The sequence below is a fragment of the Myodes glareolus genome, chromosome 16 (genome assembly GCF_982192425.1).
Source record: "Myodes glareolus chromosome 16, mMyoGla1.1, whole genome shotgun sequence".
Taxonomy (NCBI): Eukaryota; Metazoa; Chordata; class Mammalia; order Rodentia; family Cricetidae; genus Myodes; species Myodes glareolus.
In genome coordinates, this window is record NC_142041.1 from 62788950 (window position 1) to 62811471 (window position 22522).

The 22522-nt window shown below is 38.3% G+C and overlaps 1 pseudogene; it reads right to left on the reverse strand.

Annotated features, from left to right (window-relative positions):
• Window positions 1-2679: 2679 nt before the first annotated feature.
• Window positions 2680-6683, reverse strand: LOC125390793 (large ribosomal subunit protein uL18-like; annotated as a pseudogene).
• Window positions 6684-22522: the final 15839 nt, after the last annotated feature.

The following is a 22522-nucleotide window of genomic DNA, read 5'->3' on the forward strand; positions in this document are numbered from 1 at the left end:
ACACCATATTTTGTTTAAATCTGCCTAACTAAATGGCAAACACTCCGTGAGCCAGCAGATTGGAAGAAAAGCCTCTTGTGTTTTCTACCCTGCATGACTTGGTTTCTATTGTAAGACTGCGATCCAAATTGTGGATTAAGTGAGATGATTGCAACATTAACATCCTGGAGGCTTTCAAGAGACTCATTTCTTTTTCCTTTGTACTCCAGCTTGCACAGAGCACAGAAAAGAACACGCATCAGTGTTCCCTATGGTAATCTGGTCAGCAGGGAATAGAAAAGTAACAGAAAGTAAGTCTTTTCTATTTTAAATTGTGATGCTCATATTTATTGCTCAGAAAGTCCAGTGATCTGGAGTTTGTAATGTAGACATACTGAACTATCCATGACAGGTTCTAGGCATATTGAACTATTTTTGATAGATTCTAGACATATTGAATCTAGCTAGCTCTGTGCTAGCTTCTGGAGACCATGACAAAGAATTAAGATCTACACAGACCACAGAGATTCATGAAAGAAACTAGCAAGAGAAATCTTCTTTTAGAACAATTCATTGTATAACAAAAAATCTCCTGAAAATGCCATCACAGCACTTGATTTACAGATCAAAGTCAAATTTGGCATCTTTTAAGGTATGGTTTTAGAAAAGCTTCAAAAATCACTTTCAGTTTCAAAATAAGGAGAAAAGTAATTGTTCATTTAGTTATTAGTATATACCAGGCTAGTATATTATGTATTATATAATTATATTAATTATATATACTAGATAAGTATGACATAAAATTAGTAGAGTCCTGATACATATATTGCTACAAGTGAACATTGACAATTTCACCATGCTAAGTGAAAGAAGCCAGGCACAAAAGGCCACAGTATTACATTATCTAATTTATATGAAATATTCAGAACAGATAAATCCATGGGAGAACATAGACTCGTGATTGAAAGGGACTATGCAGGGGAGGAGGGGGTGAAAGATAAGTACTATTAGATACTCATTATTTTGAAAATAAAAATGTTTTGGAATTAGTGGTAATGATATCACATCCTTATGACATGATAAAAGCCCATTGATTCACACAGACAGAAGATTCAATCAACTTCAAATATGACTCAGAGGGAGAGTGGTGTGGGATTCCCTTCTGTACATATGTTGCTTTTATTGGTCAATGAATAAAGCTGTTTTTGGCCGATGGCTTAACAGAATAAAGCCAGGCAGAAAATCTGAACAGAGATGTAGAGAGAGTAGGCGGAGTCAGTGAGACTCTGTGTAGCAGCTGTGTAGCTGCTGTAGGACAGCATGCCAGAGCCGCGCCAGAGATTTACTGGTAAACCATAAGACTTGTGGTAAAATATAAAATAATGGAAATGGGTTACTTTAAGATATGCAAATTAGCTAGCAATATGCTTAATTTACTGGCAAGCAGTGATTTAAATAATATTGTTTCTGTGTAAACATTTTGGATCTGGACAGCTGGGAATGAAAAACAGCCTTTGACGATGGGAGAGCACATGCCTAGCATGTGTAAGGTCATTGGTTCAATCCCTGTTATTGGAAATTAATCCAGGCAATAAAAAATACTACCTTTTTACATTATAAACCAACCTTTTCACAAGGTCTTATTCTATCTTCTTAAATAAAAAATGAGCTGAAATTATTTCTTAGAGGTAGATTGGGGTAAACAGCTGAAATAAAAGATAGAAAGAAATACTGTCACAAGGATAAAACACTGAGATCCTGGAAAAGCTCTTTTAATGTAAAAATATTGTGTGTGGGGTGTGTGTGTGTGTGTGTGTGTGTGTGTCTGTGCATTCCATGGTATGTGTGGAGATTAGAGACCACTCTGTGGAGTGGGTTCTCTCTTTCTCCCTTGATGTGAGTAGTTCTGGGAGTGAACTGTGCCCATCAGTCTTGTGCAGTGAACAGCTCCACTCCCCAAGAGTCCCATCAGCTCTTTATGCAGCTCTTCCCGATGGTGTCTTCCTAATGTCTTTAACTCAATGAATGATCTTTTTTGAATGACAATATTTTTTCTCATTAATAAAGCTATTTGGTAAAGCTGCTAATTACCCAAAAAATGATTAACTATCATTCCATTGTTCCTATGTTTGTGTTTGGGCAAAAATATCTATAGTTGCTAAGTAAAGGTTATGGAAGAAGGAATTACTTTCCTAAATAAATTATAGTATTTTTCTTTTATATCTTTTTAATAACAGAGGGAATATTTCTAACAATGAAATGCACAGATGTTAAGCATACAGTTCAATAAGTTTTGATTAATACAAGCACTCATTGAAGAAATGCAACTTTTCTTTCATCTTAGAAATTTCTTAATCACTTTTTCCCATAGGCAACTGTTGCTTGATTTCTTTATTTTACTGTTTTTAATTTTACTGTTTTAATTTTAATTTTACTGTTTGTGAATTTCACATAAATTGATATAGTACATCTTTCTTAAGCCTGGTTTCTTCTACTCGACATAATAATTTAGGGGTTTGCTTATACTGTTGTTGTTCTTTGTCATCAGGCTTTTTTGATTAAAGTATTTTTGTTATTAATTTGATTGATAATAAAATAATTGTCATGATTATAATATAAGATAATTATAATAATAAGACAATTTTAGCTGCTTGCTCATTAAGTTTATTATCTTTACAAAAAAAATCATAAAAAATTTCTTTAGCTCTCAGTAGCCCGTTTCTGAGCTCCAAGGAATCTTGCCTATTTTTTAGCAACCTGATCTTTCTTCTGGACAAGGAACATTTTGGGATGGTTCTACCTCTGTTGTAAAGGGAGTGGCAGGCTGCTTCCCACTGCCCGGCTCCTGTCTAGCTTTATCTGAAATAATTACATGGAAACTGTATTCTTTTAAACACTGCCTGGCACATTATTTCCAGCCCATTATTGGCTAACTCTCACATAATATTTTAACCCATCTCCATTAATGTGTATTGCCACTTGACTGTGGCTTACCAACGTGAGTCTAACCAGTATCTATCTTGGAGAGGAGAGTCATGACATCTGCCTGACTCTGCTTTCTTTCTCCCAGCATTCTGTTCTGTCTATTCCACACACCTAAGGGCTGGCCTATCAAAAGGCCAAGGCAGTTTCTTTATTTGACCAATAAAAGTAACACATAGACAGAAGGCCCTCCTACTCCATTTCCCCTTTTTCTGTTTAAACAAAAAGAAAGGCTTTCACTTTAACATAGTAAAATTACATATAACAAAACAGTTATCAAGCAAGAATTACAGTTACAGTATTTATATTTACTTTATCTTTTATCATAACTAAGGAAAACTATAACTATCTATTCTTCAACTCCATCAAAGACTCCAGAAGGATATAATATTACCTAAGTAAAGAAGAAATAAGCAACTTCCAAACCTCTAGAAATGATAGAGACATCTTGCTGCCTGTACAGTCACCCAAAGTTCTTTTGTACCATTGGGGCATCCATCTTTAGCCTACAGGCCAATAGTATCCAGCAGACTTTTTCATGAGGCAGGAAATTTCAAAGACAGTTCAGTCACTTTTTTCTGTATCCTGTAGAATGTCTTGCAGACTCTTTCATAAAGCAGGAACCCCGAAGTATCTCACCTTTAGGCAACTTCAGCAGTCCTCTCTCTGTGGGTTCTTTGTGTCCAGTTAAGCAATCCAGGCAAGAGCAGTTTCTTGCCCAAATGGCTAACCAACTCCAAAAGGAGCCTCTTCAATGACCATCTTCTTCAGAAAGCAGCTTGGTGCTGTCAGGAGCAGACATGTCTCATTGTCATGAAAAATCCGAAGTTATTAAAACATTAAATGCCATATTTTGTAGTCTTTGGAAGATATGAAGAATACCTATCTAAAATATATCTATGCACATCTAGAAAGTCTAACTAACATGACTATAAACTTGATTATTACAGATGATTATCTATTAACCTATATTTCTTAATTATACATTACATTTTTAAATAAACTATACAATACCTTAATCAAGATCAGAAATACATATACATATGATAAAATTGGCCTTAAATTTATATCACTGAAGCAAAATTTATATCAATGTAAATTATTCATATCTATATCATATCCCCCTTTAAATGTAAAAGAACATTTATAAACAATGCTTAGGAATATGGGTGCAGTTATTTCTCTCCAGACTTCTTCCTGCTGTGTGGGGGCACTATTATTCAGGTATTTCATGGTATAACCTGTGTCCTAGGTTCCTCTTAGTCAGCAGTTGAGCAAGGTAATTTTTTGAGAGTGTTCACAGCAACCTTTCAGGAGGGGTGTGGTCTATCATATCATATTGTGATAGAAACAATCCACAGAGTTTCATCCTTTGTGAAAACAAAAGAAGGACCTTTTTTTCCAAAAGCATCATGTCATTAAATCCAAATTCTGAAGTCAAGATAGCTTTATAATACACATGCTGGATTAGCGTAGCAGCCCACACAGTGAAATGTCTCTCTGTATTTAGCTCCTTCACAGTCAAAAAATTCAAAGAAAATACAATATACAGAATCCAAACTCTCTGTGAATTTTCCATTTTTACATGGCTTATTTTTCTTTATTTTTTTAATCTGTAACTATCTGTACTCTGTCTCTTTAAAGACTTTACCCCCTTTTTTAAAAACATTAACTTTATTCTCTATATTTTTTTCCTCTCTCCCAAGCCCACATCTGTCTATCTAACACCATAACCCATTTAGAGGTCTTTTATGCCTGAATCTGTCCTATTGCACTGCTTGTAACTTCTTTACTGTCCAGGAACATTTTTGCTTTGCACTTTTAAATCACTAAGTCCTTAGGAATCTAAGCTTTGACATTCCTAGGTCAAAAATAGGTACTGTAGGCTTACCCCACCCCGTCCAACATGGCGGAACCACAGTTTGTGCCTCTGTGCCTTGCACATTGCACAGCTAGCATGGTGGAGCTGCTTGTGCCTTTGAGTCACAGCACACAATAACCCCCTTTTAGGCACACAGTGAGTCTAGTTGCCATCAAGCAAATCGTAGCACTTTACTCCAAATGTTCTGTCTCACAAAAGAGTCAGAGGTCACAATGGCAGCACAGTCCAGAAAGCCAGTGTTTTAAAACTGCGTGGCTTTTTTTTTTTTTTTTTTTTTTGCATCCAGGTAGGAGCCACACTCAGCACTTTAACTCTGAGAATGAGCTTTTTATCTCAGTTATAGCCTAATCTGCCAGGCAGACCACTGCATAGCCTGGAAACATCTCTGTGAATGGTGGTGGGAATCCGCCATGCTCTTCTACCTGCCCAAGCCTGATTCCACTGTCTGCCTAGTCAGGAAGAGCTGAGCCAAGGGCATGGTCTCAGCTACTTTGTTCCCGACCCTGAGTGGGCCCAGAAATGCTCCATAGCTGGAGTTTGCACCAGTGGCAAGGTCCAGGAAGCCTTGTTTTAAAATGGCGTGGCTTTTTTTTGCCACTATTGTTGAATCAGGAAAATTTCTCTGCAGCACCCTGCCAGCAAACAGCAAAAAGCTGTGTTAAACTCTCTCTCTCTCCTTTTTAAACCCTCTCAGGTTTTACATTGAGTTTGTAGACCACATTGGACAGCTACTCTGTTGTAAAGGGAATGGTGGGCTGCTTTCCACTGCCCGGCTCCCGGCTAGCTTTATCCAAAATAATTACATGGAAACTGTATTCTTTTAAACACTGCCTGGCACATTATCTCCAGCCACTTATTGGCTAACTCTCACATATTATTTTAACCCATCTCCATTAATGTGTATTGCCATTTGACTGTGGCTTACTGGCATGAGTCTAACCAGCATCTATCTTGGAGAGGAGAGTCATGGCATCTGCCTGACTCTGCTTTCTTTCTCCCAGCATTCTGTTCTGTCTACTCCACCCACCTTTATTTGACCAATGAAAGTAACACATAGACAGAAGGCCCTCTACTCCATACCTCTTCACTTCTCTCTTGGGTAGCAGAACGAGTTTTCTTACATATCTCCTTCATGTCTGGAGTTACATTGTTCCCTCTTTGTTTGAGAGAATTGTTTCTTGTAAGTATCTTCATTGTTTTCTATTAGGTGACACTTGTATTTTATGATGTTCTGACCCATGCATGATGTGCTCACACTGTACTTCTGTGTTGAACTCCTTGCTTTCAAAATCATAACTGGGAAATCATTTGGTACTATGAGAGATAGACAAGCCTCCATCCACAGGTCTCATCAGGACCCCAAAAACTTTATTGCCAGTTGTAGTTCAGGAAATACCTGCATCCAAATAGCAAGTGAAGGCATCAGGCTGACCATCAATGATTTCCACATTGTGTTCATCTCCAGTCACCTGCACTTGGCATTCATAGATCTTGTCCATTCCAAACCTATAAGGAAGCCTGCAGGCCAGCAGCAGGCCAGTATAATAGGTTATGGCACAATTTAGCAGACCAACTTGCACACCATATTTTGGCGATTTGTGTGCATACGCTGTGCAGAATATTGCATCCTTTCTATATGGGCATACTCAGTTTGCCCGATGATATCTCTCTTAGTTACATGAACTAACATCCTATACTTTGGTGTGTTGCTTTTATTTTTGTCCTGGATCACCAATCATTTCCAGGCATAGTAGTTAATTTTATTCTCTCACGGCCTTCTAAATCTCACTTGGTACCTTGTAAAGCAGGCTTTATTTTTGACAACTTTCACAAACCCCATCCTGCATACAGAAACTCACAATCACAGTTCCACACAGACTTGCAGGCCCAATGGTGCTAGGGGAAAAAAGCAATTATAGCATTTTAAAATTAATAATATTTTATTATTATTATGAATATACTACAATTTTATTTTCTGCCCTCCTGTTGAGGGACATCTGAACATTAGATTTGATAATTTTGAAAATTGCATTTTTTTTTGTTCTCGTACAAGTATTTTTGGTAACACATGTTTCCATTTATTGTGGTATTTACAGGAAAATAACAATGATTTTCCAAATGCTCTATCAATTCATACCTTTCCCACACTAAGTGACTGTTCTAGTGGTCTGGTATCCACAGTAATGCTTATTTTGTTGTCTTTATTCTAGTGGAAGTGAAATTTAATTATGGCTGGTTTTAAAAGTTCTTTAAGATACTTCTGGTTTTCCAAATTATATGTTCTCTCTGTTCTCTTAGCTTTACTTTTCTTTGTAAGCTTCAACAACAGGGTGGAATAAAAGTGTTAAACATGGCAAATGCAGGGCAAATTCATTCAAAAATTAGGTTTGAAGTTAACTATGAGTTAACTATGTGTTGCATTGATATAGAGAAAAGCCCCTGAATTTCTCATTTTTTGAGAATTTAAGAATGGAAACACAGAGTCCACAAACCTTCTAACCTTCTTGGTGCAGGAGTCACATTTCTTAGATAAGTACAGCTGTCTTATCAACGACGAGAATCAATGTCTCTTCTTCTTCTCCTTCTCCTTCTCCTTCTCCTTCTTCCCCTTCCTCTTCCTCTTCCTCTTCCTCTTCTTCTTCCGCTTCCTCTTCCTCTCCTTCTTTTTCTTCCTTCCTTCCTCCTCCTTCTTTTTAGCTTATTTGTCTGGATTTTGTTCTTATTGTTCTTTCTTTTGTGAGAGAAAGACTATGAAGTTGGGTGGATAAGAGTTGAAGAGGATCTGAGAGGAATTGGCTAAGAGAAAAGAATATGTTTGCAATATATATGAAAAAATTTAAATAGAAATTTTTAAAAAGAAAAAGTCTTTTTGTAACAGCAGTCAGAGCCTATCACATAAACCACAAGTGGACACAATGCAGAGAGCCCTGGACCGAGGGAGCCCAGCCCCAAAGGATACGTCTCCAGCACAGCTCCTCCATCTGTGGCTCCAGGAGCATCATGGTTGATGGGGAAAAGACTATGAATGCCAGAACACCAGGAAATCTGCTGTGAAACAGTCTCTTCCCGGGCTGGCCGCACAAACAAGGCAGAACAAGCACAACACCCATGGACATGTCAGTATGGTAGGGGGAGATGTTTGCAGGGTCCCACACCTAGACAAGGAACTACAGGCTGGTGACTGTTGGAAGGAGACTTAGCCTCTTCTTGGGAAGAACCCCTTTATTTACTGTCTAATGCAGAGTGGTCATCCCTGAGCACAAATGAACACAAAGAAACAAACAAAGAAACAAACAAAAAAAGCCCAGACCCAGCAAGTTGCATCTCTGTATTTGCACATATGCATACACACATACATGTATGTAACAATAATAATCCAATAAGCAAAAATGAAGGCATTGCAGGATGAAAAAAAAGGAAGGTGATGTAATTGTATTTCAATTAAAAACATATTAAAGAAAACTATTTGGAATAAAAAACTATAAATATGTATTAAATGCTTTTCTCTTATTTCTATTAAGAAGTTATATGGTTTTCTTGTTCTCTCAATGTCATCAAAATAAAATAATATTATAACCTAAAAATTTTCAGATATAGGCATAAACATACATTTCCTTTTAAATATTACTTTGGCTCTACCCAGGTAAGTAAGATGTCCTCTTTTATTTTTTAAATCATTATTTAGTTTGAAATAGTTTCCTTAATTTTTCCTTTGTTTCATAAGCTATTTACATATAATGTGTTCAAATTCTAAACACTAATTTAAAAATATATTTCATAATAATTGAATTTTAATTTGATCACACCATTACAGAATGAACTTATCAGAATTTCAGGGTTTTTTTTTGTTATATGGTACATTTATTGAGTTACATCAAAACTCAAATTATAGTATATAAATAACTGATAAGTATTCAAAGGTAATCTGGACACTTTGCAAGTGTTCTTTAAATGTCAGACCAACATCAAACACAGTATGATACTATTTTATGTCTATAAATTGACAGATATTTTGTGCCCCACTGGGGTAGAGAGGCATGAAAGTAGTTACTCTTCCATGCTGTTTGTTTTGTCTTTGATGCATTAGACTTTCTGATTAGTCATGCATAAATTTCTTTGTACTCACTGTTTTGGGGCCAGTGGGATCCTGACAAGTGGTGTTTGATCCCAGGACTCACATGGTGAAAGGAGAGAACCAACTGCTGCAAGTTTTCTGTTGATCTCTACACATATGCTGTGGCTCTCATGTATGCACAGGTACGTATGCACTCTCATGTGTACACACACACACACACACACACACACACACACACACACCATTCTAAAGACTCAGGAGAATACTTCTAGAGCCCAAACTAGGAATCAAGATATTTATATCTCATTAAAAATGACGTATAAATCAGATACTGGAGTAAATAATAACATAATTGAGTTTTTGTAGTATTATTTAATGTAAGGTTTTTTGTTGTTGTTGCTGTTGTTTTGAGACAGGGTTTCTCTGTAGCTTTGAAGCCTATCCTGGAACTAGCTCTTGTAGATCAGGCTGGACTCGAACTCACAGAGATCCACCTACCTCTGCCTCCCGAGTGCTGGGATTAAAGGCGTGTGCCACCACCGCCCGGCTTAATGTAAGTTTTAAAATAAATTTATTCATTATCTATTTATATTTATTTTGGTGTTAGGAAGCATACAGGGGATTCTGTATGTCCAAGGCAAGCTAATCTTACATGGATCTCTCTACAACCCCAGCCGGATTATTATTTTTAATAAGTTCAATTCCTTCTATCTCTCTTTTTTATTGATTAAACCCATGCTTTGACTCTTTCATACCTGTGTGCATTCTGTTTATTCTGCTCACTCACTCTCTTATTTCTCTCCCACCCATTTCATCATCTTCTTTTCCTCATAGGTTCCCCCCCCCTTGTGTATGCTTTATTTTGTTTTGCTTTGTTTCATGACCTCCTGGTTTTAGTCAGGACTAAACTAAACTAAAGTCAGTCTGTGTGGCTTTGGGTTTGGAACCATCCTTTGGAACCTTCTGAATAATGGCTGTCCTTTCTCCAGAACCCACCAGTTAGTTGTCAAAGTTCAGCATGAAGGAGTAGGGCCACATGAGCCTTCCTCAATTTGTGATTGGTTATTTATAAGCCCAGTCTTATGCTACTGATGCTGTGACAAAGTAGTTGTAATGGCTGCATCAAACTCTGAAGATAGCATTTTAAACCCCTTCTTCCTATATTCTGGCTCTTTTATTCTTTCCACCCTGTCTTCCCTGGATATTCTTTGAGCCTCCTTAGAGGATTAGTACAAATGCCTTCTTTAGATCTGAACACACACAGTCATGACTATTCTAAGTATCTTGAATAGCCATGAATCTCCTCTGCATTTACCATCATCCTCAGCAGAGAGAAGTTTCTCTGATTAAGGATGAGCGTAGCATTTGCATATGGGTGTAAACATCAGTATTTTAGACTGTAGTTTGGGGTTAAGTCAACTTAGCAAAACAATAGTAGTGAGTTCCCCTTAGAGCCTATGATCTTCTCAGCCTTGGGGTTTTGACCAAATTTACAGTACCAATCATGTATTTCTTCTTGTGCCTTGGACCTCAAATCTAATCCAAGAACAATTGTTTGCCTCCCTAATAGTTTTGTTATTAGTGCACCAGTGAGCACATTTTTGAGTGGCTGGTTGGCATTGCAATTTGTAGAGTTCATCTCTGGGTAAGACATTGAAGCCTTTCTCCCTTAGTATCACAAATCACACCTGACACTACAAATGCTAGCCAACAGGAAGGAAGCTTCAAGCTCAGCTCCAGATAGCCTTCTCTATACCTTGCAGCCAAGGTGTATGGTGCTTTCAGAAACAGATTGTTTTTGTGTTTGTTTTTTTCAAGATAGCATTTTATCATGTAGCTCTGGTGGTCATGGAACTCTGGTTGTCGTAGACCAGGGCATTCTCAAACAGAAAACAGTTGGTCTCTGCCTCCCAGGTGTTGGAATGAAAGGTATGAGTCACTAGATTATTATTTTCTAGCTATGATGGACAGTCAGGAGAAATGAACATAGCTTATGTTAATTGAGAGGTTGGGACTGGGACTTCTCTGACCAACACTTTCTAAGGATGCATCCTGTACTTGGTCCTAAGATTCTTGTTTGACAAATGATGGTTTCTTGGAGAGGCAGTATTTTCCTTTGGAGTTTATGCGATTAAACATATGGTGAGGGTTAGACTTGGGAAAATGTTTAACAAAATATAAAAACAGAATGAATCCAAGCACCTTCTGAATGTTCTTACCTGGAGGAGTTCACAACAGTGAAGGAGGAACTAAGGTGACAGTTAGTGGCTCAGAAATGGAAGTCAATTTTGCAATCCAGAAATATTCTTAATTTGGGTTTGGCAATCTTTGGTTATCCAGGAAGGAGCCGGCTTAAGAGGAAAGAGCTAAAGTGTGAGGATTTAAAGCCAGAAGTAGGCTAATTTTAGGTTATAGACTTTGGAGATGGAAAAGATCCATAGGATGATATTAACAAAAGCATTTCTCTGTCAGTTCAGGGAACACTTGACAGAGATCAGAAATGAAACCGACATCAACAAAAGGTTGGGTGGCATGCAGCTGTGCAATGGCTGTATCCCCAAGACTGGGTTCTTCCTGTCAGCTGGAGGTAGCAGAGGTTTGTTTAGGTATCTTTAGAAAGAAAGGTGAGTGTAAGTTTCTGTGTGGTTCTTGCTCTGGGTCTTAAAGTAATCTTGTGAATAAAAGAGAGTTAAAGTGCTTGCTACTTAGATCACCACTTGCATTATCCTTGCCTCTTTATAAAGAATGGAATTATCTGAAACCAAGATAAAAGTAGACTGGAAATAGTCTCACATTTTTTAGGTAGTGCAATTGATATTTCATTCCCTGTGTTGCTGTCTATGGGATTAGGGCTAAGGATCAATGTTAGAATATTTATACCATCAAATCCCCCCAAATGATGCAAACTTATAGGTTGATGAAATCTTCATAAGGAAATATGAGTTTTCCATAAAGTTCATTTTACAGAAATGTCTTAAGATTTGTTTTAATTCTGGAATTTTGTTTTTGGATATTTTTAATTAAAAATACACCGATGTTTTTCTTTTTCTCATCTATTCTACATTTTTAATAAAATATTATTATATTCTTTTCCCCTTTTTCTTCTCTCATGTGCTCTTCCTCCAACCCCTCCTCAAGTCCTTCCACTCTCAAGTTAAGAGACTCTTGGATTATTATTGTTGTAGATATGGACAAATATAAAACTACAACCTAAATCCACTGTTATTGTTTGTGTGTATAAGGTTTCAAGGTTGACCACTTTGAATTAGATAACCAATCAGCAGGCTCATCCCTGGGAGATGTTAATTCTCCCGTCTCAGCAGTCATTAGTTACCTGTAGTTCTTTTTCTAAGGGTGGGAACATGAAAGATCTCCTTCCCCTTCCATGTTAGCATGTCATGATTGATGTCTTGTTTTTCAGCCATTTCTAAGAGAGGCAGTCACTCTTGCTGGTATTCTAGGTCTAACAGTCTGTCTGCTCTCCCATCTGGGCTGTGTCCTGAGCCATTAGGTAGAGGAGATATAATGCAGATTTATCCATTTTTATTTATTACATGGGCTCTCAGCGGGAGCCAGAGTTCTTTGCTCAGGCTTTGTTAACTTTGCCTCAGAAGAGCTCAGCAGCTGGGCTGTGCCTGTCTTAGGATAGCCTGCTGAACAAACTCTTACTCAACATTAACTACTAGCCCTCATCAGGATTGGGGGGACTAAGCAGTAGCATTTTGAATTTCAGATAACCAGACATGCATAACTTAACTTCCTGCGGAGGACTGCAAGAAGGATGTCTAAGAGCCATTAACACCCGAAGAGTCACCTTAGTTGCTATCTGCTGCTGTCGCATCTGCTGCAGGAGACACTCAAAGAGAATAAAGATTACCAATGCCACCCCGCCAATTAATGCATTTGTAAGCATTCAAGAAGGATTAAATAGCCTTTTTACATTATGCCAATCTTTTTCAAAAAAATGGATTGTCAAAAGCTATAACTTCTGCCATTAATAAATCAATTTGCTTGAGGAGAGCTAGAAAGGGGAATACTATACATTACCAATCCGGGGTTATTCCCTCCTTGGTGGAAGCAGGCTGATTCATGGCCAGACACACATGTTTTACAGAGACCCATATTGACATCATGGCAGTCTAGGGGAAAAACACAAGCATACCGTCACTCATAGGTTAGCAGGGAATTGGCAGTTGCTATTAGAGGGAGATAGGATCTCTCCATCTCATTAGGGGCAGGGGTGTATGCCTTGGCAGAGAAATCCAGTGCTTGTAGGATGGACTGAGCTCTTTGTCATCAAAACTGAGAAAGTTCATATGGAACAGGACCTCTGTTATAGCCAGATGAAGGAAGATCTCTCCTAGCCTCTGACATGATAGTCCTGGCTGTTGGTCCTTAAGAGTTCTATTGGTCCTCTCTACAATGGCTTGTTCCTGTGTACTACAGGGGCTGCCAGTGGTGTGGGAAATCTTCCAGGACCCAGGAAAGTCATTGAATTGTTGAGAGGCATAGGTAGGACCATTATCAATTTTAAGTGCCTAACGTACCTGTGTCTTCATCAACATGGACTTACTTTCAACCTTTGAGAAGCATCCGAGTACAGCAACAATAGCCTAATCATCTGAACTACCCTGTCTGATCACTTAAAAGAAGGTTTAGTACCTGGTACAGGCGTTTTGTTAGTTTATGTTTCTTGTGGGGAGCATTGTCATAGCTCAAGTGGCAGAGCCTTATTTAAGAAGCACACACACATATAAATGTATACACACATATATGCATATGTACACACACACACATATGAAGTTATAAACAATACACACACATATGTCTCTGTGCATGTACTTATATGTATTGTTTGTAATTTCATGTAAATATAAAATAATATGATTTCTTGAGGCTTTATCAAAAAATCCTGAGTGTTATTTTTGGCTCCTACATTCTTATTCTTTACTGGCCTCCCTCCCCACTTACTAATTAGAGACCCCTTGTCTATTTTCCATTTTATGTTGCCTGCTATTCCACTCTCAAGCACCTTTGATGGTCCCATTTTACTTTCCTGGTTTCTGTGCTCACTTCCTCTTGTACACTTACATCTTAGGACTCATAGATGAGAGAAAACACATGGCATTTGACTCTCTGGGTCTCAGTCAACATAATCTCTTCTATATTTCATGAGTTCACTTTTGTTCTTGCAGCTGAATATCATTCCACATATTTATTATCTATTTATTTTTGAAGGACATTTCGTTTGTTTTCACTTTTTCTTCTATTGTGAATAAGGCAGCAGTGAACATTGCTGGGCAGGTGTCAGTGGAGTAAGAAGTTGAGTCATTTAGGTATATGTAAAGGAGTAGAAAAACTGCCATGTTGCCAAAGAGCGGTAGAGTTGGGTTATGTGGTAGACTTATTTTTATTTTATTGAGGATTTTCCATCCTGGTCTCCAGACAAGGTCTCTTATTTGTAGCCCAGGCTTGCCTAGAACTTACATATCCAAGCCTGGCCTCAACTTTACAGTAACCCTCCTGCCTTCAGTCTCTCAAGTTTTGAGATCACAAACATAAGCTACAACATACGTCAAAAGATAGCTTTGAGCAAGTAATTTTAATCATTTTTCATAGGGCTAATGAGATTTATCAGTGGTTAAGAACACTTGTATCAGGTGGCTCACAAACACCTGTAACTTGAGCTCCAGGAGATATGACACCCTCTCTGACTTTAGGTGAGCGAACAAATGTTCATATATAAACATATACACAGAATGTAAAATAATTAAATAAAATCTTTTTAAAAACCAAAAACACCGCTGTTAGATATTTTGGATGTTGTATAGAGAAACAGGAAGCTGTGGGGTAAATGGCCTGAAGATCTGGGCTGAGGAAACTGGGTCATGTTCCTTTATCTTCTTGATGCTTCATTTTGATAGGGCTGACACATCAGAATTAGCAGAGAAATGCTAGTGTTGCTCAGTGGAAATATTAATCAGGACAAATAGCCTAGCTGTTTCTCTAAGATAGCTAAAATGTGCAGCATATGTGCTCACAGTGGTTCATGTTGACACTGAAAAACAGCAGATAGGAAACCCACGAGCCAATTACAAAATAATCACAATACTGAAATAGTAGTCTTGTTTGTGCCACAGGTTCAGGGGTAGGAAAGAATTTTAATATGCTTAGGGTAGGGGTTTGACCTGACATTCTGGTGTGTGATGAAGTTGAAAATATGTAACTTGGGATAAGAAAATGATGTGTAAGGCAAGAGAAAGGAAATTTGTGGCTATTTTCCATTTGAAAGTAATTATGGCTTCCTTTAGCCAACTCCAGTAGATTTAATAACTTTTTGTATTGGAGAAAGGTGGCCTTTGCCATATGCCTACCCCTTGCTTCTGTGTTCAGACTACAAAGGCACCATTTGGAAGCCCAGTCCAATTTGTTCATTGTAAAATCCATGCTGTAATTCTTTATGTCTCAGAATTACATTCAAGACATATTTCTTGTGTTTGAGCTACCATTCAGAAAAACCAACTGGCAAGTGGTTTTCAAGTGTCTAAGAGAATTGCAGGAGTAATTTCTGAGTGAGTGATGGGAAATGGTATCTTTCCACGGGCCATTTCAAAGTAATCTTTGGTGGGTCCACAGGCCATTCTAATTACCTGTGTAAATAATCCACTTCGAATCTTGTGAGCAATGAATGGCTCTGTAACTGTGTTATTGTGCAGACGATTATTGTTTAGATATAGAATGCTTCATCAGGGATACCTACTCAACCACAGAGCTAAGAGCCAAAGTATTTTGAACTAAAACTCGGCCATACAACTAGATATTTCCAGTTTTCTTTTTAGAGTTGTCCCCTCTGTTATAGAGAGAAAGAAAAATATTTTAGAATATTGTTAGATTGCTTTAAGTAATTCACCACACTAAACAGTTTGTTCAGGCAGAATAAACATTGATTTTAAGAGATATAATAAGCAAGAAGTTATACTTTTCTCCTTGTTTAACAAGTTGAGTGATTCTTTTAAAACACAACAGAAAAAACATTTCAAGAATTTTATAGATATTTTTAATTTCTTTTTCCAAAACAGACTTGAGAAATGTATGACTACTTGGAAATTGACAAAAATGTTTAGAAAATCACCACAGCCATTCAAATTCACTTTGTTTCCAAGAGGATTTTCAATTGCAGGGTACAACATAACCCAGTAACCAGAAGCAAGTCTCTCTTGCTGTCAGCCTCTTAATATTTATTTTCCTAAACATGCAATTATGATTAGTACCATATTATCTGTAAAGTACTTTATAGTCCTTGGAAATAGTTTAATACTGTGTGCATTGTGATAGTCCTTTCTTGAAATGCTCACATGAATCTGTGTTTTCAAGAATGCCTTTAATTTCCAAGTCTGCCTTATTTTGCTGAACATAATTATTTGAATACCTGAATAAGTGGCTATCATTTCTCTAAAATACAGTTTTGAAGACCCTCTTACAGTTCTGAGGGGCAATTAGCTGTTAGCCATTACTGGTCTATTAATTCATTGCAAAAATATTTTTCCTTTTTCTTTTTTACTATGGTGGTTAATTAAAGGAAGTAGCTATATTTTAACGGTTCAATTCACAATTCAGGCTGAGCATTTTACAGTATTGAAAGATTTCCATTATTCTGAATCAGTGTGAGCAGATCATTACCAGACTTCACTTCTCAGTTTTCCTGTGGATTTTTATGCACACTAAAATGAAGTAGTGCTCACTGTGGGCCACGGCACAGTTACATCGACGGCCTCATCCCGAGGATAGCATGGATAGCCTCATCCCGAGGATAGCATGGATAGCCTCATCCCGAGGATAGCATGAGTAGCCTGTGGTGGAGTAGATGAGGTCTGAGTGAGGAAGATGTAAAGGACTTTCGTGACTGAAAAAAAGAGAGACACTTTTGATGAATTGAGGGCTTTTTTTTAAAACCTGAGTTTGGTAGGATATTGGGTCGATTCAAAGACTAATTCTCAAGTTGTAGGAAACAGTTCATATAGAGGTGTCATACTAGGTTGAAGAGTGTTCCTTGCACAACGAGGAACTTGGAAATGACCTTATTTGGAAATGTAATCTTTGCATATTGGAATTCAGTATAGGTTGGTCATAATGGATCTAATTCCAATACAGCTGGTCTCCTTACAAGAACCAGAAAATTTAGCCATGTACATGTGGGGGAAGACAGAGAAAGAGATTTGAGGTACCCATATAGAAAACTGAGGAACTTAGAGCACCAAGTAGTAGGACAGAAGCTTCTAGCAGATTATTCCTCGGGACCTGCAGACATATGCCAGCACTTTCACCTGAGCAGGGCTTTGGAAAGAAGGCCTGGAAGGTAGGGACTCTGTAGTGTACACCTCACAGGTTAATGGAGAATCCGACACTCAGAATGTGGGAAAAACAGTCGTGTAGGGAGTGAGGAAGTTCTGGTGGACAGGTAGAAGAATGCTTGTGGAGGAAGCAAAGAGAGATGGGATGGTGGTTATAGGAAGAGTGATTGGTTCCTTTTGAAGGGCTCTACTTCTAGAGTTTAGATTTTAATATATTGGTACTGAATATAGCATGGAGTCAGAGAAGAAGGAAAAGGGAGTGGAGGATGGGAAGTCGAGAGGGGGCAGGTAGAGAACAGGAAAAGGAAGACAACTAGGGTACCCATGTCAGAGTTTTCCTTCACAGACCCTAGCTTTCTGTCCATCTTTTTTCCTTCCTTGATTTCTTTGTGTGGGAAGAGGGTCTATATTCTTAGACTTTCTCTAAAGAGCATCTCCTGGAAGCACTCGGAGGCCAGCCTTAGTTTCTTCATCTGAGGTTGCTGCTGCTGTCCTATTTGGCATTTAGACAATGGACTCTGACCCTCTTTGCTTTTCTGCTCCCTGACTATACTACATTTATTCGTATACATCTTGGAGAAAGTTCTGGGTCAGCATAGGAAGGATGGACAGAGAGGAACAGAAACTCAACTGGGGAGCATGGGAAGCCCTCCCTAGATTGTCTTAGTGTAGGCACTCTATGGCAGTAGAGCACTAGTGCTCTGATCCCTACCATATGTTGACTCAACATTCAAACACTCTTAAATCTCTGATTTTTCACATTATTCAATATAAGTCCATCAAAATAAACCACAAGAGATTATACACACTGAAGGTAGTCTTTGAATATGGAAAGGTCAGATCTTTCAAGCTATCTGTGAACCTAATATCTGAAGGTAACACATTCAGAAGAGCCCACATTTGGCTATGTTCATTTGTTGCCAAAGGATTCTGAAGAAAATTTTTTAAAAAAATTACTTCTTCATTTGGAAGTTTTCAAGACTCCAGATGTTTGGCATCATGTGGACTGAATGCTAGGTGACTAATTGATTTGGCTCTGATTCCATGTGTTTGGCATTGTGGATAGGTTCTGATTGGGCTTTCTGATAGGGATGTACAATATGCTTTATGCACTCACTTGGGCCACAAAGCTAATGGTGTCAAATATATTTCCCTTTTGACCCCCATGGACATAGTTCAGATTCACTCATGAGTTTTAGTTCTACGAAAACACAGGTGCAGATATTTTATTGCCTTGCATCTCATAAAACTCTAAAAGATTTGAATGAGAAAAATAACTCTATTCCAGAAGAAAGTGTTTCATCCCAAGAAATAAGATTTTCCTCTCTTTATTCCAGCAAATGAACAATAAAAATCCATGAAATCATAATCACCGAGATGAGAATAAACACTGGGAGATGACTGTTTTCTTTTAAGGCAGGACTGAGGTTTAAGACAAATAAACTTTTAGTTAGATGGTATCTGAAATAAACTCCCTGGATAACTTGAACACATCAAGGTCCAGAAGACGTAGGGGTATGACCAGGTAACTGTACCTACATATGGCAAATCCTGTGTTTCTGTTTACCTAAGGTGAATCCATTGCTTGGTGTATTTCAGGTGGACTGGGTTTCATTTCAACTGATTGTATAATTTAAGTGGGATTATAATTGAAAGTAGGGAAAACAATCAATTTAGGGAATAGCTATCTACCAGAGAAGGGAATCACATGAAGAGACTCAGCCAGCCCTGTAAGCATTTTCTTCATTGTATCTAATGATTCAATTCAAAAAATATTGGCAAAGTTGTTTCCATTTGGGAAGTCTTAGTGATTGGGACATGTAGAGCCAAGTAGGATAAAAGTCATGAATTGTAAATATTGGGGAATAGCAAGAAATTTTATATAAAAACTCTTGTTTGGAAGAAATAGTACTAAATAAATAGTTATAAATAGTCCATTACCAATATTTTGAGGCAATTTTGAAAGAGTTACTAATATTGTTTAGGTTTGTGGAATTTTTGTTTTGTTTTGGTATTTTTTGTCTTATAGGTCTTCTGCTTGTTGGTGTGATTTTCATTTTCTTTTTTCTTGTTTTCTGCAAGAGAGAGAATATAAAGTTGGGTGGGTAGAGAGGGAGACAGGAAAGATTTGACAGGAGTTGGGGAAGGAAAACAGGATCAAAATATAGTACATGAACATCTATAATTAAAAAGAAACAAAGAAGCACAGAAAGAAACTCAATTCTTGCTGGTTTTGGTTGACACAGACACTGGTAAAGAGCAAACCGAAGAAACAAACAAGGAATGACGATTACAGAGCTTCTGCCCTGAATGGGCTCAAAGCATATTACCTTATTAAAGGCATCTTCAAGCATGTAAGGAAATTAGCATTTGAGTGGTGACGTGTCATTGGTAGCATCAGTGCTGATCTACACAGACGGCAAGTCCTGATGAGTTGACTCAGTCACAAGTGATCAATTAATTAAGTGATCAAGTGGAAAAGGGAAAAAATCCATATTTATACATCCAAAGGAACTGAGGTAGAATCACAGAACACATGAAAACTCATGTTTATGATGGATAATTATTGTTGTAAGATAACTACTGTTGCAAGAGATTTGTATTTGAGAAAAATAAACTGTGGCAAAGGAGTCCACACTATTGCTAAGACAGAGTCTCAGTTCTGTAGAAATATGTAACTCGGGAGAAGAGATTAATCAAACATAGGAACAGGTATGGCAATGTGAAAATGGTCATCACAATAACAAGAAACCAGTTACTTGTAATATTTATTAAAGCCTTTCTGTATGTTATTTATTTGTTAAGTTCTATTCATAAAGTTTCATTCATTATACAGTCTGCTGTGTATGTGTGGAAATCAATACAGATGGCAAAATGAAGGGTTTTGGGGGGGGTCAAAAAATTACAGGAGTTTCTGTTAGAGTAGATTCTTGAAATTGAGATAAGAGAGTGGCTGTAATAACCGGAAATGATGAGGTGGAGGTATTCATGGAGTATTTGACCAAGGAACGATACCAAACAAGAGTAGAAATTAAGCTCTGGTAAAACCAAGGTATTGGGATGACCACCAAATTAACTGGTACTTTTTATGACTGACCCTTGGGTTTTTGAGATGTTCATAAATCTTTTCCACTCCATTATTAGAAAATAATTCTATATTTTAAAAATAATGCTGGCCATGTGGAGCTGGAAAATGATGAAGATCCATCAACAATCCCCAGGACAAGCTCCTTATGCTTACAGACTTGAAAAGGAAGGGCATCTCTGACCTTAGGTGTAGGAGTCCCAAACTTTGAAGGGAGGAGTCTCCAATCTTAGTAGCTGAGTGAATGTCCTAGATAGGATTATCTAGTATAGCAGACAAGTACTAGACAGGATTTTCTAGTACATTCAACCTTAATTCAGGAATTTTATTCTGTTGTCCTACCCTTCTTTGAGGCTACTACTGCTTGAAGTTTAGCAGATTGGTGAAGGTAGTAGTCTATAAATAAGGCATGGCTGATCCCCTTCCCAGGCACAGCCTCTTGATCTAACATTCTAGCCTTTTGGCTCATATAAAAGCAAAAGGAGTTTACGGAACAAGGGCTAGGAGGGGTAGGGCCTAAAGGATTTCTGGGTGTGGACTGGGGGCATCCTAGGCACTGTCATCAAGTCTCTATCACTTTACATCCTGTAACAGCTGGCCAGGTGGTCATCCTTGAGTAAGTCAGGAAGGATAGCAGTATTAATTCATCAGGAGGATATTATCTGCAAGAGCCCCTGCTTGGTTTGGATAAATAGAATTAATAGACAGACTAGATAGGGGCCTTTGAATATAGGAATCAAGATGGCTACTAAGGAAGTGGCAACAGATGTGGCCAATCACGACCCCGATTTCTGTTGTCTGATTAAATGCTCTTCTACCCAGGCCTGGCAGGCTAATTTTCCTATACCCAAGGAGTTTACAGAGGGGTCAGAATAGCCTTGAGTACTGTTGCAAGAAGAGAGGACAGTTTATTTATTTATTTAAAAAAACAAAATTTTGTAATTGATTCTTTGGAAATTTCACATCATATACACCAATCCCATCAATTTCCCAGTCCCTCCATGTTGGCCCTTTATCCTTGTGGCATCGCCCTCCCAGGAGAAAATTTTAAAAAAAATAATTAAAAGAACCAAAAAAGCATTTTGCTCCTCCACCTTTCTCATCTCTCCATTAACTCTGCATTGGTCCTGATAGCACTGGGACCGGCAGTGTGTCACGCAGCATACACTTTTGTCCAAGCGGCAAATGTTCATTGTGTCCTTTGTTGTCAGTCAGGTTCAAGGCCTCTCGCTTCTGGTACCCCGTCAATACAGGGCCCTCACTGAAAACTCCTCTGGGATATCCTGCTGCTGCCCTGAGCCATTGAGATCTCGTGACTAAGAAACTCAGGGCCAGTGCCTTTATGCACTCCAGAAGGTCCAGATGAGGTAGATGTTGGGGCGGGCCAAGTTAAAGCCTCAGAACTGGGCCAGGGTGGGAGCAGAGTTGCCAGTCTGGGCCTCTGCTGGGATTGCCCCCCTCAGGTGAGGGGTGGAGCCTGCAGGAGGGCTCTCCTGCTGTTTTTTTTTTTGTTGTTGTTGTTTTTTGTTGGACTTATGTGTTTGTGGGAGTCAGAGTAGGCCAGAATCAGAAGACTAACGATGAATAACCTGATTTGATGAGGGATAAAGTTTGTGAGGTTTCCTTGTAATCAGCAGTCTGTTATAATTTTATTTTATTTTATTTTTTTTGTAATTTTATTAAATTATAAAAAGTTTCCATTTACGCCCCTCCTCCCAACGCCCTCCCACTCCCCCCCCCCTCTCCTCCTCCCTCTTTGTCCCCTAGGGAAGTCAGGGTCTCCTGCCCTGTGGGAAGTCCAAGTTCCTCCCCCCTCACTCCAGGTCCAGGAAGGTGAGCATCCAAACAGACTGGATCCCAAAAATCCAGTATATGCAGAGGAAACCAGTCCCAGTGTCATTGTCAATGGCTTCTCGGAAAGACTGCAGGCCAGCCACATTCAGAAAATCCGGCCACATTCAGAGAATCTGGTTGGATCACATGCTCGTTCAGTCACGGTCCATCTGGCCTTGGTAAACTCTCATAAATAAACCATCAGTTTCAATACCTGGGGTTGGTCTTTAGAGACAGAATCCAGAGGTTTATCTGAAGGAAATCCTCTACCTAGTGATAGAGAGACATTGAGACATCAGGAGTGAGGGACTGAGGGGAGCTGTTTCATGTTACAG